This window comes from Emys orbicularis, chromosome 6 (assembly GCF_028017835.1).
Source record: "Emys orbicularis isolate rEmyOrb1 chromosome 6, rEmyOrb1.hap1, whole genome shotgun sequence".
NCBI classification, from domain to species: Eukaryota; Metazoa; Chordata; order Testudines; family Emydidae; genus Emys; species Emys orbicularis.
The window spans coordinates 30,841,685-30,860,445 of record NC_088688.1 but is presented as its reverse complement, the minus strand read 5'-3'; positions in this window follow the sequence as shown (position 1 = coordinate 30,860,445).

The window sequence follows — 18,761 nt, the reverse complement described above, 5'->3', positions numbered from 1 at the left end:
ACCCTTTATGAATAAATACCATGAAAATAATATATTAGATGTAGTGAGTTTGTCAGGTCTGAGATAGGATTTGCTTGTAATGAACAGTGAACTATTTGTCAGTTGGCACCAATGGGCTCTACAGTGGGGCAGGGGGTTATTTCTAAAGCGCACTCACATGTTTCACATTAATTGGTCCATGTAGTCCCTGCTTGTGTGCATTAAATGTGCTGTTTCAAACAGCACTATGTTAAAGCGCACCAGCAGGGTCTACGTGGAATCAATTAATGCACAAAAATTAGTGTGCTTTAGAAATCACACCCCGTAGAGCTTATTACCACACTGTGTAGACATGCCCTTAGTTTACGAGGCATAAAGCAAGGTATTCTGAATGGTTTGGAGATTTAACAACTAAGACAACTTTGATGAAGAGCTTATTGGAAAATGGTTTCATCAATTATTTGAGGTAGATTGTAATGCAGTAATAAAATATATTTGTTTATATATATTTAAGAAGGTGACTGATACATTAAACAAAAGAATTAAATTTTGAGCTACCTGTTTGCCACATTGCCACTCAGTTCTGTCCTTTTTTCCAGCTAACACCCTCCTTGGTTTACTCCTGAAACTAATGGTATGTTCCATATTTTATTTCAATAATAAATAAGATGGACCTTTGCATCAGGTTTCAAGGTTTGGAAACACTGATGCCTCTCATACCACAAAGATACCAGGCCAAATTCTGAGCAGATTTACACCCTGATCCACCTTATTGTCTTTCATGGGATTTCACAAGATGTAAATCAGTGGAGAATTCAGATCAGCATTTCATATGAGATTGCTGCATCACGACTTTTCATGATCTCGTTGAAAATGGAGATTGCATCTGTGTGCAGATGAGTGTATGTGCATGTGTATAGGCCTAACCTGACAGCTCCCACCTCCACCTGGAAAAAGAGATGGAAGCTTATGGGTTCTTCTTGCAGAAGGCTGTGAGTGGGGACTATAAGAGAAGGGAAGGTACCTGGGGTGGGAGTTGAATTCAGGAAGTAAAGTTCATCTGTGCAGGAGACAGAGCTTCTTCAGGAGTTGCCCCAAGACTGTGGAATGAACTCCCCGGAAACTAGGATCCATCACAGACTTTACCACCTTCCATTCCAAGTGCAAGCTGAATTTTTTTGAACTTGCCTTTTCTAACAGACACAGAGCGTGTGCGTGTGTGTATGTATCGCAAAACAAATATAAATTGCAAAACAAAACACTCCAATGGACTTTTCATCCTGGGGAGATGATGAGAGAACAAGCACATAACAGATGTTAGTCATATTGCTTAATGCTCTACTGGAAAGCACTCCGATACTACAGTGATGAGCATCATATATGAACCTATATGGAATAGAATAGAAAAAGTTCCTGCTCCAAAGAGAGTTTGTCTTTTTGTTTGGTGTTTATACAGTGCCTAGCACAATGTGGTTCTGGTCCATGACTGGGGCTCATAGGTGCTACTTCACCACAAATAGTAGAAATTGGCCTTTTCTTGGTTTTCAATATGGTTGGATGCAAAACCAAGGAAGGTGGTATCTAGAGTTCCAGATCATGGCTCATCTCTATTATTAATTAAGCTATGGGTAGCAGCAGCAGCACAGTAATAATACTTAGAACTTATATAGAGCTTTTAATCTTCAAAGCACTTTCCAAACACTAAGAAATGCAATTCTGTCCTAAAGAGGTTTTTATACCATGCTCATCACTGTAATATCTGAGCACCTTCCAGCAGTGCATTAAGCTACATGACCACACATCTGTCACATGTTGTTTGTTCTCTCATCCTCTCCCCAGAGAAAGAAGCATGTGGAGTGGAGTGTCTTGTTATGGTAGAGTTTTGGTTTGTTTTTTGGTTAAAGATACCTGTTGCTTTGTGTTTATATTAGAGAAGACAAGGTCAAAGAAATGTGCCTTGCACTTGGCATGGAACGTGGTGAGGTTTGCAATAGTTCCCTATGCAGTTCATTCTTGGGCAACCCTTGGAGAACATTCTGTCTCCTACACAGGCGAGCTTTACTCTGATTGTTGAGGATTCCACTGTGCCAGAGAAGCAAAGTTGTCAACCACGGTCTTCGTCCCAGAGCATTAAAAGGTCTTTTAGGTATCCTGGGCCCAGGCTATGGAATACTTTGAAGATAAGGACCACAACCTTGAACTTGATTTGAAATCTATGGGAATCCAGGATAGAGAACAGAAGACAGGTGTGATGTGCTCACAGTAGCCCGTGTTGCTAAGGCGAAGCATTACAACATTTTGTACTAGTTGGAGTTTCCTACATGCTGAAGTTTTCATGCCCAGGTACATGGCATTGTTGTAGTCCAGCCGAGAGGTGACAAAGTTATGAATAAATGAATTAAGGGCTTGATGCTGACAGTGCTCAGTTTATAGAACATCCATTGACGTTTATGGGAATTCCCATTCCATTTTCTCTATTCAATTATTAATTATTTTATTATAGGGAGTGTGCTGGCAGCAACCCATCTATTTAGGTTGCCTCACACTCATACCATTATACAAGTCTGATGTCTTTAATTTGAGAAGCTCTAGCACTTCCATTGTTTTAGCTGGCCTGTGAGGTCAAGCCCTCAGATAGCAAAGTGCCTTTTCTTTGTTCCATGAAATTCCATTCAGATTCTACTGGATAATAAATAGTTTAAAATGGCCTTTTCCCCTCTTCTTAATTGTGTTCCTCAGGAACATTTTGGCAGCCTGCCCTAAATAAAACCGTAACATAAATATCCTCAACAGGCAGGCCCTTTGCATTGCCAAAGCAGCAGCTGCAGCAAACACTGCACTGGGAATCCCTGGGAGCTGCTGGAGCAGGGTTAGGAGAAAAGAGTCAGGCTGCGCTCCTACCAACCATCCCCCAGACCCACTACATGACCCCAGCAGCCTATCCCTTCATTTAGGAGGTCCTCCAAGAGCCAGGCTAAGGTCTCTTGGACCCAGAACTTAGAATCATAGAATATCAGGGTTGCAAGGGACCTCAGGAGGTCATCTAGTCCAACCCCCTGCTCAAAGCAGGACCAATCCCCAACTAAATCATCTCAGCCTGACCTTAAAAACCTCCAAGGAAGGAGATTCCACCACCTCCCTAGGTAACCCATTCCAGTGCTTCACCATCCCCCTAGTGAAAAAGTTTTTCCTAATATCCAACCTAAACCTCCCCCACTACAACTTGAGACCATTACTCCTTGTTCTGTCATCTGCTACCATTGAGAACAGTCTAGATCCAGCCTCTTTGGAACCCCCTTTCAGGTAGTTGAAAGCAGCTATCAAATCCCCCCTCATTCTTCTCTTCTGCAGACTAAAGAATCCCAGTTCCCTCAGCCTCTCCTCATAAGTCATGTGCTCCAGCCCCCTAATCATTTTTGTTGCCCTCCGCTGGACTCTTTCCAATTTTTCCACATCCTTCTTGTAGTGTGGGGCCCAAAACTGGACACAGTACTCCAGATGAGGCCTCACCAATGCTGAATCGGGGGGAATGATCACGTCCCTCGATCTGCTGGCAATGCCCCTACTTATACAGCCCAAAATGCCATTAGCCTTCTTGGCAACAAAGGCACACTGTTGACTCATATCCAGCTTCTCGTCCACTGTAACCCCTAGGTCCTTTTCTGCAGAACTTCTGCCTAGCCATTCGGTCCCTAGTCTGTAGCAGTGCATGGGATTCTTCCATCCTAAGTGCAGGACTCTGCATTTGTCCTTGTTGAACCTCATCAGATTTCTTTTGGCCCAATCCTCTAATTTACCTAGTTCCCTCTGTATCCTATCCCTACCCTCCAGCGTATCTACCACTCCTCCCAGTTTAGTATCATCTGCAAACTTGGCCCTAATGGCCATCTCCCATCCACTCTCCCCAGGATAACAGCCTTCTTCTGCAGTCAGCTAAAGAAGTTAGATCTGTAGCTCAAGTGAAAGGACAGTGTGTTGTGGAACTGAAGATTCAGGGGTCAAACCATGCTCTTCATGTATAATAAGGTGATTGTTAAAGTTGTACATAACAGAATTTATTTTTACCCTTTTAAAAAAACCTAGGTAATTACGTACAAAACATTTAGGCTAAAAGAAAGTTATTTCAGTTAGATTTATGGCTATGATTTATTTTAATTCTGCCTCCTTGTGCATATGCATTATGATATAGTCCTTAATTACATGATCACATACTATTTTTTCCACAGAACCTCTGCCTCATTCAGTGCACAGGACAGACATATAAGGGGGGAGAATTTAGGTTGCATGGACAACTGTAAATCTGGCATTTCTTAACTTTCAGGTGCCTGAATCTGCCTCCTACGTGACAGTCTTCTAACATATTTAGGAGGCAATTATTATTAGTTTGGTACATGGAGACTCTCACACATTGCTGTGTGAAGGCTCCTGCTGTACTGAAATTGATTAAACTTTAAAAGTTGTCTTTTCTCATTCATTTGGATACCCCAATGCAACCAGACATATGAGTGTGTTCATATAACTTGCCATATTACTCGATCAATATAACTTAATAAAACAAACTTGAGTCAGAATGAATATAAACATATTCACATACTATAGGTGACTATAAATGATCAAACCATAAATTCATGAATGTTACAGTTCAAAAAAGTCTGCAATTCATATGTGAACAAATTAACAAACACTCAACAGGAATGATGCAAATAAAGCTAAGCCAAATATTGGCTAACAAATCGGGATTCAGACAAAATTTGGCAATTTTGAATTTGGATACTATCTCCTGACAAGAAAACAAAGTTTAATTTAATTATCTGTGTAACTCCTTTTAGTGTGTGTATTAATTACAGACAGTTGGATGTATCCAAAATTCAGATAAATTAGAAATGTTGAAAGATTAAATGCAGATAAGAGAAAAATGGATGAAATATAAAAAACATCAAAATGAAATTCTGCCCCTATCGCTCACCTCTAGTTGCAGTTGGTAAAATATCTTGTTAAGCCACTGGCAATGACTTATAAAAACTAAGGTGCATTTTTCATGCCTGGATTTCAAAAAGATCAGGTAGCAGCCATATTAAGCATGAAGCTGAGGTTCAAAAAATGCACACCTATTCTTATTCTCATGCAAATCTTTGCTATCTGAAAAGTAAAAACAATTTTTTAAAAAACAAAAGGATTGTTTTGACTGACAAGTTCTTTTTCAGTTCAAGACAAGCTGATGAAGTAGCAAAAAGGCATCCAGGAGTTCACAGGGGAATGTACATTCTGGGCAGTGGAATATTTGTATATTGAGTTTTTGTTTTTCCACAGTATTTTGCAAATAAAGGTATAGTATATTTAGATATAATTTATTTCTGTACATCATCCTAAACAAGCATTTGATGAAAGAGTCAGATATTCTATAATGTCAACATTCATCAGTTTACTTTCTTAGTGCTGGTATTCCCAGACACGAGGGGAAAGACTATGGGATTTGAAGCATTGGCAATATGTTGGCTGCTGAGCACTCTCTGTGAAAACCAGAGATGCAGAGGGAAGCTTATTTTTAGAATTGACAGCTAGCAATTTAGACAGATAATGTCTTTGAAATGACAGTCACCTCTAATCTTCACATACTCCAGCCACGTGTTTATCTACTCATTCACCTATCTGTTACCATGCAAATTGTAGTTACTAGGCCTATGCAAAAACATTGAATTTTAAAATTCTTAACTTTTTATGTTAAGATTTGTTTGGGTATGTTTCCCAGCTCCAAAATTTTACTTTTGTGATAATAAGAACGGTAAGATCATACTGTAATACCAAATTGTGTGTTTTTATGTGAAAATGAACATTTGGCTGCTTGATGCACTAGAACAGAAAAGTGTTCTATGTCTAATGTCTATGTTATTTTACCTCTATGAAGCTTTACTTCCTGCAACAGTCCCTTTTTGTTTAACTTTGGTGGGTTTCTTTTGAAAGTGGTCATTTGGGGTAATTGTTTTAAGCCTTGTCCTTTAGGGCAATTCATTGAATCAGACTCTGCCTTCCCCTTCTTCCATTGTCTCCTCATCCAGTTTCCCAGTCTCAGATTCTAACGCATTGATGACTATTCTGGGCATTCAGCTGAGATAGTCTGTTGCATTTTACTCCAAGATGCAGAGCTACACAAGATTATAAAAGGGCCCAATCCTGGAGACATTTCTTAGGACTATATCACTCTGTATTAGCACAGCCAATTGTAGGAGACAGCATGGAGTTGCCCCTCCCCACGGGGAGCACTAGGAAGTACTCTGTCTCACAAGCTCCACACAGCCATACCTACAACCCTCTGTGTTGCCGCTGTCTCCTCCATATATCTGATTGGTCAGCTCTGCTTTATCTCCTCTACCTCCCTTTCCATGAACCCCTGGTGGATTAAGGAGGAGACAGCACTGCTCTCATGTGTGCAGGGTCTGCAAGGCTGTCTGGCTCCTGCACTAAGACTGCTCTCACCTCCACTGTGAACCTGTATAAGTGCCAGGCAAAAATCGAGCACTCAAGGATCAATTCTCCCATGTATCAAAGTCAGTTAGAGCAGCCTGGAGGTCCACGGGGAACTGCCAGTAGATGATCAGCATAGTTTAGATGAGCTCCACCACACCCCAAGCATGCCAGGATTGGGCAGGTGGCTGGCTCAGAAATTGGCCAACATTACATGCGTAGGGAGCGCAGCTCTTCAAAGGGACTTCTCCACTAGCCATTTACACCAAAATCTGGCTGGATCCTCCAGAGAATCTGTCCCATTGTCTTTGTTGAGGCAAAATTATAATTAAATGAATGAGAGTTTTGGCCCAGTAAGAACTGTAGGATGGAACCCTAAGCCTCATGTTTTTTATTACTTCTGTGTTTCATTCAGGTCATCCTTTGTTCTGATATTTTTCAATGTATTACAGTTTTCTTCCTACTATTTGTAGTTGTGAGGTGGGGTACCTTTTAGAACAAAACAGATATAAGAATGACGATACTGAGTCAGACCAGCGATCCGTCTAACCCAGTATGCCATCTTCTGACAGTGGCCAATGCCAGATGCTTCAGAGGGAATGAACAGAAAAGGGCAATCATTGAAAGATCCATCCCAGCGTCCAGCCCCAGCATCTGGCAGTCAGAGGCTTTGGGATGCCCAGAGCACATGGTTGCGTCCCTGACCATCTTGGCTAATAGCCATTGATGGGCCTATCCTCCAAATTCTTTTTTGAACTGTGTTATACTTTTGGCCTTCACAACATCCCCTGGCAATGAGTTCCAAAGGTTGACTTCACATTATATAATGAAATACTTCCTTATGTTATTTTTAAACCTGCTGCCTACCTGTTATGTGAAGAAGTAAATTTCCTGGTTCACTTTCTTCATACCATTCATGATATTATACACCTTTATGATATCCCCCTTAGTCGTCTCTTTTCCAAGCTGACAAGTCCCAGTTTTTGTAATCTCTCCTCATATGGAAGCAGTTCCATACCCCGAATCATTTTTGTGGTCCATCTCTGTACCTTTTACAATTCTAATATATCTTTTTTGAGATGGGGTACATGCAGTATTCAAGGTATGTGTGTACCATTGATTTATACAGTGGTATGATATTTATTGTCTTATCATCTATCCCTTTCCTAATGGATTTTGTAGGGTTTAAGTATTTGATATGTCAAGCATTATAAATAAGAAATTGGGTTATCAGATGATTTACTTAGATTACCATGAGAAATGGGGTTTATTTGCCCTCTCTAATTGATAAGTGAAATTTTAGCTTATGTAAATTAGTTAAATATAGTTAGTTTGTTGAACTTTTATTCCCTTATTATGGTGGAATATCCCACTTTGTGTCTTCCTGTAGTATTATTCAGGCTAGCAGTCTACACAGAAAAAAAAGAATATGTGTATTTTTAATAATGAATAAGTGGAAACACTCAAATTGCTCTTCATTATCTTCTTCTTTTGGGTGAGAAAATTAAACATACAATAAATTAAATACAAAATTAATGAACTACTGCATGCTAATAGAAAGTATCATGAATTAATGAGTACACATTGACTGAAATCTGTTACCCATACATAAAAATGTTTTAATTAACTTTTTTCCCCCTGCTCTCATTTCTAAAAGATGCTCAGGACTCTCTAGTCTCTCTCCTGTGGCTAATTTAGCACATGAATATGTGTATTTGGAGCATGAGGAGAGGGTACCTTAGGGGAATGTGGCTGGTTAACCAAAAATCTTGTATCCCAGTAGTTAAGATGCCATGGATGAGATCACTTTAGTAAATATGTTGAGGATTAAGATTCTGTTGAAGGAGAATGGATGTCAACTGGGAGTTGAGGAAATAGACTTCTCGGATGGAGGCTGGCACAACTGATTAAAAGAGATTTAAATTAGTAATTTGGGGAAGTTGGTTCAGAGAGGCTCATGTAATCTCCATATAGGATGCAGCACCTCATGGAAGCAGGTCTCTAATTTGTGGTTATAAATCCTAATACCAGACCTGTCTATATGCTTATATCGACCCCTACTGCATTACTTCAGCATTAGGCCAGTATAACCAATGGACTGGCTTTAGCATAAAACTAGAGTAAGGGTATGTCTACACCCAGCCGCTAGTTTGGCGGCTGGGAATCGAAGTTCTGGGTTCGACTGATCGCGTCTTGTCTGGACGCGATAAGTCGAACCAGGAAGTGATCGCCGTCAACTGCGGTACTCCAGCTAGACGAGAGGAGTACCGCGGAGTCGACGGGGGAGCCTGCCTGCCGCGTGTGGACCGAGGTAAGTTCGAACTAAGGTACTTCGAACTTCAGCTACGTTATTCACGTAGCTGAAGTTGCGTACCTTAGTTCGATTTGGGGGTTTAGTGTAGACCAAGCCTAAGACAGTGGTGAATCCAGCCCATTTACTCCCATCCTCCCAGGATGCTTTAGCAACCATCAACGGAAGCAGTTGCTGTAATTTGTTTTTCATTAAAAAGATATAAATAGCATTGAGAACAATAAGATATGTTTACCTGGTGATTTCTGTGTAAATAAACCCATTGTAATTAAACTAAAGTGCTATTCAAAGAGTGATTTTCACATAGTGCAGCCATCATAATTAAATTTAAGATTTTGTCATGGTACTTTTTAGTAAGAGTCACAGATAGGTCATGGATAATAAACAAAAATTCCCGGAAGCTGTGACCTGTGACTTTTACTAAAAATAATGGGGGGAGGGAGGGTGACCACCCTGGGAAACTGAAGCCTGAGCCCTGCATGGGAGGGGACTGACAGCACAAGCCCCAATGCCCTGGGGAGCTCCAGCCCCCCACCGTGGCAGCTGACAGCAGCAGGACCCCCACCACCTGAGGTGGCTGACAGCTGTGGGCCCCACTACTCTGGGGCATTCGGCTGAAGCGGAAGCCAAAGAGGTCTCTTAATGTCACAGAATCCCTGACTTCCATAACAAAATTGTATCTTTACTCATCTTCTCCACCTTCTCTATTAATTATTACTCTTGTTTATTCCTGTGGTACCTGCAGCTTTAGAAAGAGTAAGACAAGTTCCCTTTCTCAGGCTAGACTGAGACCCAGATCAGTCACAAAGCAGTAAGAGAAAGTAAGAAACCCTAACCTTACACTCCAATGAGTACTAACCAGACCTCAGGTCCAGGCACATAGGATTCGGTGGGGTTACTCACCTGCTTATTCCCTCCATCCTCACACCCTTATTCTCTGGCCAGAGTAGCTGAGTCAGAGTGGGAAGGATAGTAATGAAATGCTGGTACATTATTACCCTCTCCACCAATAGCAATGAGAAAGCAGGGGAGGCATGGTGACACAGAGGTGAGTCATAGTTACTTCTGGGGTTACTCTAAGGTGGTGCAGTTTATACGCCACTCCTTGCTCAGGGTTCTAATGCCAAAAATCTAGCCCTAAATAAACAACAGAAGCCAGCAAACAGCTGAAAACAGGGGAGTTTGAGTGGAGATCTATTGGTGGAGCAGGGAGGCAAGCCCCTGTTAATAAGGGGAAGTGAGTGAGTTCCTGGGGGTGTGATGGAGGGAATGAGAGAGGAGGCTGAAGGGAAATCTCAAGGCTTGCAGATGCATGCTCGACCAGAGAACTGTGAGCGTAGACTGCTGGATGAAGAAAGGAGCCAGTGGAAGCATGTGACTATGAGAACAAGGCAGAGGAAGAGACTGACTAGGGAAGGATAAGTACAGCTAAGAAATAGGTTTGCTGAGTTGGAAAGTGAAAGGGAGAGGTAGGCAGTAACAGAAGATGGGAGAGCAAGGAAGAAGAGAAGAGGACTAGGCCTACAAGAAGAGGGGAAGAGTTAATGAAAATAGTCAGAGCCACAGGAGCATAAAGGATGACTTGCAAACGATTGCAAGTGAGAACAGAAGACAAGATGACTTGCAGATAGAAAAAAAACAGGAGAAAGGCCAAAGAATTGCACCAACACCAGGAAAAGGCAGGTCTACATGACTGGGGACTCCCTACTAGGAAAAACACACAGGTCTGTCACCAGAGCTGATCTGGAGAACAGAAGAGTGTGCTGTCTGCCAGGAGTTAACATATAGGATGCAGACCTGAGGCTGAAGTAGATCCGAATAGGAACAGAAAAGAATCCACTGATTGTCCTTCACGTGGGAACAAATGATACTACTAGATTCTTACTGGAGAATCTAGGATGACTATGCCAGGTTGGGGAAGACACTTAAAAAAAAATGGATGCCCAGGTGATCTTCAGTGGGATTCTACCTGTCCCTGGAGTAGAAAAGCAAAGGTGAGAAGAGATTATGATGATCCAAAGATGGCTCGGGCAATGGTGTTATAAAGAGGGCTTTGGGATGTTTGACTACTGCGAGACCTGGGATAGACTCCACCCGAGTAGGGAAGGAAATAGACTTCTCGGATGGAGGCTGGCACAACTGATTAAAAGAGATTTAAATTAGTAATTTGGGGAAGTTGGTTCAGAGAGGCTCATGTAATCTCCATGCCTGATTCTAGTACTGAGCTGGATGAAAATCAAGTAAAGAGGATACAACAATGGAGAAAGGAACAATAGAAGGTAAGATAATGGTCAACAAGAGGAAAGATTGTACCAATACCAATAATAGTAACTGTATACAGTGTTGTTGTAGCAGTGTTAGTGCCAGGTAAGAGACAAGGTGGGTGAGGTATATGTTTTATTGGACCAACTTCAGTTGGTGAGAGAGACAAGCTTTTAAGTTTACTGAAGAGCTCTCTGCAAACTGGAAAGCTTGTCTCTCTCACCAACTGAAGTTGGTCCAATAAAACATATTACCTCATCCATCTTGTCTCACTAATGACAGTAACTGTCAGGTAGGTGATCCTAGGAGTAAGATGACTGTACCTAATTGGGTGAGGAATCTGGTGAAGCCAAGCAGAAGCAACAAAGATGCAACTAGTTTCTTGATATCAAAAGGGCAAACTGTAAAAAAAATTAAGGGAATTACTTAGAGAAGTGGACTGGACTGAAGAACTCAAGGATCAGAATATAGAGGAGGCTTGGAACTACTTTAAGTCAAAGTTCAAGAAACTTTATGAAGCCTGCATCCAAAGGACCAAACTGGATGAATAAGCATCTGAAACAGGTTAAGAGAAAGCCGAAAGGCTACAAGGAACGGAAGAAGTGATGGCTCAGTAAGGAAAGCTACCTCTTGGAGGTCAGAAAGTGTAGAGAAACAATGAACTGTCAAAAGCCAAGCAGAATTGGACCTTGTAAAGGAAATGAAAATCAACTGTAAAAGTATCTTTAGCCATATAAATAAAAGGAAAACAAGAAGTGGGTCTGCAAAACACTGAGGATGGGGTAGAAATTAGGGATAATCTAGATATGCCTCAACACCTAAATGAATACTTTGCCTCAGGTTTTAATAAGGAAGTTGGGGGTGCGGGAGAGGGAAGGCAGTGGCAGGGCGGCTAATGGGAACAACGATATGAAAGTAGAAGTTACCACATCAGAGGTGGAAGCCAAACTCAAACAGTTTAATGGGACCAAACTGGGGGGCCTAGATAATCTCCATCCAAGAATATTACAGGAGCCGACACATGAAAGTGGAAGCCCAATAGCAAGGCTTTTTAATGAATATGTGAACTCGAGGGAGGGGAGTCAGACCCTATGACTTGAGAATTGCAAATATAGCACCAATATTTAAGAAAGTGGGAAAAAAGATCCAGAAAACTACAGGCCCATTCAGTTGACCTCAATTGTTTGCCAGGTCTTAGAACAAGGTTTTAGATTTTGAAAAACAGTAGTTAAGGCCATAGAGATAAACAGTATTTGGGATAAAAATACAACATGGTATTATAAAAGGAAAATCATGCCACCCCAACCTGATCTCTTTCTTTGAGAAAATACCTTAATTTCTAGACAAAGGTCTAGCATTTGATGTAGTTCCATATGGGAAATTATTAGTTAAATTAGAGAAGATGGGGATTAATATGAGAATCAAAAGGTGGGTAAGGAATTGAATGGAGAAGTGAGGCATTATCTTGTACAGTAGTTCCATCATTTTTATGTGTCTCCTCCCAACAGCCTGAAAACCATCAATTTTCTGCAGTAGTTCGATGAGCCGTGTATTGACATTTTGCTTTGCTCTGGGGTTCCAGAACAGCTTCCAACCTTGATCCAGTCTGAAGTTCTTCAGTACTCTTAAAACGGACAGTCCTGATCAAGAGAAATCAATGCTTTCTATTATGATTTCTCCAAAATCTAGCTTAGTTAATGACTGTAAATCAGGTACCAATTGGACTAAAAATATTGCTTGATTGTATTCATCAATATAAAAGGAATTTGAAAGTATTGTTCAGTAAGTAGTGGAATCCGCTATGTTCTCATGAGGCACTTTCAGCCACTGAACAATTAACATGTAATTTAATTTGAAACAATCCAGTGAGACTGGACAAAATATGCCGTGTGTGGCATTTTCCCATTTTAGTGTACGACACCTTTGTGCGGATTTTACAGTAAATTCTCTGGGAAAGGTATCATGCGTCAGAAATATAAATGCCTAAAAATATGGGACACAAATGAGCTAAAGATACAAAATGGGGACATACCAGAAAAACTGTGTTCAGCAGCAGGATTTGGAAGACTGTGTCAGCCATTAGTTGCTCTGTCGTGACAGACCTCAAACAGGATAGCACCTGTAATCAGTTAGGGAAGGCTCAGTCATACTAACTGACTTGTGTTCTCTTGTGGCAGACTGTGTGAACGCTAGAGAATACCATGTGACCATTAGTGACAAACCAGCTGACATCTTTAAATAATCTCAGTGATCTGTCTTCTGGGAAACACTCTGAGAACATCATGACAAGAAAGACAACAAGGAGTCTGGTGGCACCTTAAAGGCTAACAGATGTATTTGGGCATAAGCTTTCGTGGGTAAAAACCTCACTTCTTCAGATGCTCAGTGAGGTTTTTACCCATGAAAGCTTATGCCCAAATACATCTGTTAGTCTTTAAGGTGCCACCAGACTCCTTGTTGTTTTTGTAGATACAGACTAACACGGCTACCCCCTGATACATGACAAGAAAGAACACTCTGAAAAGGACGGGTGTCTTATGTAGGAATTTTAATAGTTCCAGCTAGTTTCGAACACGAGAGCCTTCCCGATTCATCCAGGATATCTTAGCCATTTGAATATTTAAGAATAACCTTTGGGTCTCCATTCCTAGCAGTGCCAAAATGTTGTAATTTTGTTGTCAGAAGGGGCTTGCGGTGCAATGAAGTTTGAGAAACCTTGCACTAGATCCTTGATGTCAAGGGTTAGGTGGAAGTAAGGCTTGCCTCCACGCTTAATGCATTTTAACCAAACTGGTAAAGAGGCAGAGATCATATGTGGCTAGTGGAAAATGCAGTTTATCTCCCTCCCAGGAACAGTAGCAGCTGGAAGGTTTCCGTGAGATAAGCCTGTGACGAGATCCCCGGAGTGCAGCCTGGGACTGTGGGACCGCTGTGCCCCCTTAACTCTCCAGTGTGGGCTGTCTCTCACAATGTTTTGCTAGTGACAAGCAGCAAAGCCCTCCAGGCACTGTTATCACTCAGAACAACCGCATATGGAGCTCCACACCAAGCTAGATTGCATGAATGCTCCCAGATCCACTCATGAAATCACACAGAGAAAGGCACTAGCCAAACCGCCCCCAGTTCCCAGCCTTGTACCTCAGGAATATACCATCCTGCACTGCTCAAGATCCTTTCTTGAGCAACACAAATTTATTAATTGGTTCACCGCTTCATCAATGGAAAGTGGACATACACTAGCCTTTGCAAACCTAAGCAGATTTTCCAAACACTTCAGGCAAACTCACTGGTAAAGATAAACAGTTAAATAAAATCCAAGTGATAAAGAAGTCAGTTAGTTACCAAAAGAAAAGAAAATATAAGCACACAATCTGAACTCTTAACCCTGTTAGACTGGGCAACATCTAGATTAAGCAGTTTCTCATCCCACTGGATATTGTAGTTCAGAGAACACAGGTTTCACCCTTGAAACCTGGGCCAGTCTCCTCTGTTGGAGTCTTCAGTCTTCTGAATGTCCTTGTTGCTTGCAGCATAGGTGGAGGAAGGAGAAAGGGGCCCACTGCTTGGCCTGTGTTCTTTTATATTTTTTTAGTCCATGTGTTCTCCAAGCACAAGTCCAGGCATGTCTGGTGGGCATTGCTGAGTCACCAGGCAAGGTTGAGCAATTCCCCTGTTGTAGCCTTGTGCAGATGAGTCACTTAATTATAACTCCCTTGCTGGACAATCACTGTTGGTGGTTATTTGACACCCGCCCGGGCATTGGTTACTTTCCTTGCTGTTGTCTCTGGGGAGCCAATATCTGGCCGATTCCCCAACTTACAGCATGTTTTACTGACAACTATACACACAATCTCATCACTTCATATGCACTAATGATATACATATTTAGATAGAAGAGTGACTTTCACCAGATCATAACCTTTTCTCTGATACCTTACATCGCATGCTTTATATTCAAGATCACAATTATATATAAATGAGGGATATGGGGGTTACAGGGCACTCCCCCAAGGTATAGAATGTCACAGAGCCATCCACCCAAGGACTATTCCACTGGGACCATACAGCTAACGAAGTCTAGAATGAAGCTGTTCAGAGCATTCTTAGTATGGTGCACTTAGCTTTGAATGAACTAATGGAGAAGCTAAGATTGAAATAAAACCAGTCTGAGCATACTGGGGGAGGGATAGCTCAGTGGTTTGAGCATTGGCCTGCTAAACCCAGGGTTGTGAGTTCAATCCTTGAGTGGGCCACTTAGGGATCTAGGGGGGAAAAAAAAAATCAGTACTTGGTCCTGCCTAGTAAAGGCCCAGGGGGCTGGACTTGATGACCTTTCAGTTCTTTGAGATAGGTATATATATTATACTTCAGAATACTGTTGCTTTCCTATCAAGGCTACAAATACCCTCAAACTCACACATTAAAAATAGCAAAAAAAAGCTTATTAAGAACCAGGAAGAGTCCATTATAATGTTCTTAGATTCACATCATGTTAGTACTAGAGGACTTGTATACACAGTCCTGCAGGTCACACTACAGTGGTGTGAATAGCAGTACACACCAAAGTGCTGAGCTGTAACTCCCCAGTGTGGATGCTGTAGGCATGAACTAAAAGGTTCCTAGTTTGCATTAATGTAATCCTATTTCAAGAGGGCTACATTAATGTGATCTAGGAACCTTTCAGTTCACACCCACATATGGCAGTTACAACTCAGCACTTTGGTGCGCACTGCTATTCACATCCCTCTAGTGCAAAGTGTGGGACAGTGCAGACATAGTACTAAGTACAGTAACTCAGGCTATGCAATACTATAGTGATGCGTACTCAACACATTTAAAACAGAGTTGGCAATAAACACAAAAACCCTACAGTAGATCTGGTTCTAAGGTGGCCATAGACACCTACTTTACAATCTGATCTACAGATCCCCAGGAAGAGTAATATAATTTGTCTGCATATCCTACCAAAGTATGAAAATTTCATTTCCTTAAACTCTCAATCTATTCTTTAAGTTTGGGTATAAAAAACTGTTTAGACAATTTGCACATATGCTCTGTAAAGTACACAAGAAAATCAGGGATAATAATAGTCTGTGATATGAACTTTGCAACACTCATTGCTGAATATTTCAAACAAAGTGCCATTTATGTAAGCATGAGACAAGCAAAGTACCACATATCAGAGAAAACAAAACAGCTGGTAAAAGTCTACTATAAAGCAAATGAGGTTTACAGAAGGCCTGAGGAAACAAAATGGAAAAGGGTGATGAAACCTATTGAAAACAGATCGTACACGGTTGATAATTGGAATTACAGCAATAAACTGGCAGCGTTTTAAATTGGGATAGAGTTTGAACAAGATAGAGACACACTGTAGAAACTACAGCGGTCCAAGCCATGAAGCCAAATCATGGTTTGTAGCTAAATCACAACTTTCACAATGTTTTTTACAGGAGTTTGGATTTGGGATTCCCATTTACATGCCGCTATAATACAAAGTGAGTGGTTTTATGAATAAAGTAGCTAAAATCCATATCAGTCACAGCAGGGCATATCCTCAGCTGGTATAAACTGATATAACTCCATTGACTTCAACAGAATTACACCAATTTACACCAGCAAAAGATCTGACCCATCATTTAAATTGGAAACAAAATATACAACTCAAAAACAGCTAATTAAATTAAATGGCCTAAAATGAAATGTATGGCCTTCAACTTAATGTATAGAAAATAAATATGCAGCTTATGAGAAAAATCAAAGTTGAAGATTGATTTATCAGAGATACTGTTTAACTGTTTTCAGGAAAATGTTATCCAGCTGATTTTAAATTAACTGAATAGCCTTAAACAAACTAATACCAGACCAGCCGGAGAGAAACTAGCCTCCTGGTACATTCCCATTCTCAATAGCTTTTGTTGGTAGACAGAATATAATGCAATATTTATTTGACCTAGAGAACAGCTAAGGAGGTATTGTTTCATTTTTGAAAAACTTGTCTGTTGGGTTTTGGTTTTGCAAAAGAAAGTTGCCCAGTGTAGTTTTGTTCTTGACGTTTGATAAAAAATAGCATGTCCACAGTATGCAGAAGACTTGTAATGCTTCTGTATGTAACCTGATGAATAATTTTCTTTGCTTATATTAGTGCAAGCTTTCAGGGAGTATGTAGGATTTTTCTTTCAGTGATTTGGAAAGTCATATGCATTAGCCATAGGGGAAAAAAAAAAAATCTTATTCACTCCCTACTAGTGAAGATTGCTGTCTGTAGTACCACTGTATTTTAAGAATAGCTTAGTTCCAGGTGCTGAAAAAGTTATGAATTCATTAAACTGATAGTTCTTTTGGGAAATGATTGTATGTGGTGCAATGCATGATTGATTTGCTGCTTGGGTTGTTACTAATGTACGAAGTTTAGCATTATTATTTCTGTATTTCTACGCATTTTCTGCATTTAAATACATGGTTTGACATGCTCTGTACACAGTCTTCTGTTTCCAAATGTCCTTGAAGGAAATGTTCTCTCCACCAGATCCTGAACAAATCTGTCCATGATAAGCAATTGGGGGGGGGAAATAGACGATAAGACAAGTAATAAGTACTGTGAAGTATAATGGAAACTGCAGTGAAGTGATGGGACTGAGTCATTCTTCAGCCTGATGACCAAGGCTGCTGTATCACTCTGTTTTTTCAAATCACTCAGACTCATGCTGAGATTTTTTCAAAGCCATCTAAGGGATCTGGACACTCATTTCCAATTTAAAATTAAGTTGGCATCCAAATCACCTAGGCAGCTTTGAATCTCTCTCCTTCCATGTCTAAATACACAGGGTTAGACTTGTCTGTAAGGCACAGCCCTTTATGGTGCGTAGTTTGAGCTGGCACTACAGCCTAGAAAGGGATTGTGCCTGATTAGGGCTTAATCAGACATAGTCATTCCCCAAGTATCCTGATGCACTGGAGGGGAACACAGACAATCATTCCCCACTCCTCTCTGGTGTGCCTGGCTGCCCTGCATACACCTCCAGCAGCAGGATCACAACTGTGGGCAAGAGCAAGAGGGAAAGCTTGCCCTTGCATGACTCCTCTGCACACTGAAGCCAGGGACCCACTCTGTCTGGCCCCAGGAAACTTAATGGAATAACACAGTTTAGAGGCCTTCATGGGAACAAACTGATGGAACACTCAGTCTATGGATCCTTTGCAGAACAGTCTTTCTGAATAGGATGCTGAAATCAACCCACTCTCTGACCATTACATTCTGTTTCTCAGCATTCCTTTTCACTGTCCTCCTCCTTCACTTCCACCTCTGTACAAAGTAGTTACTTTCTTCTTGTCCCTTTGCACTCATTCCTTCTCTGCCCCCTCTCTTTTTTCACCCCCATTCTTCATGACCCTTCCTATTAAATCCCTCCTGCTTCTGAATAGGCCTGTGCTCAGAGTGAGCACACCAGGACCATTTTCTGACTCAGAAGAAGACTCCTGAGTCACTCCGAATTGGAATGAAAACCAACAATTTAAAAAAGAATTCATTTCAGGTAGATCAAAACATTGTTGAAACAAAGTAGAAATATTTCATTCCAATTTTGGCTCCCCCCACCAGAATGTTATATAAAACATACAATATTGTAATAAAATAAAATAAAAAGACTGTTCCAAAAAAATACCAGCATACGCTTGTTCAATGTTTTATTTCAAAATGAAATGTGTCAATTTTAACCTGTTCACAAAAGTGTGTGATTTCAACAAT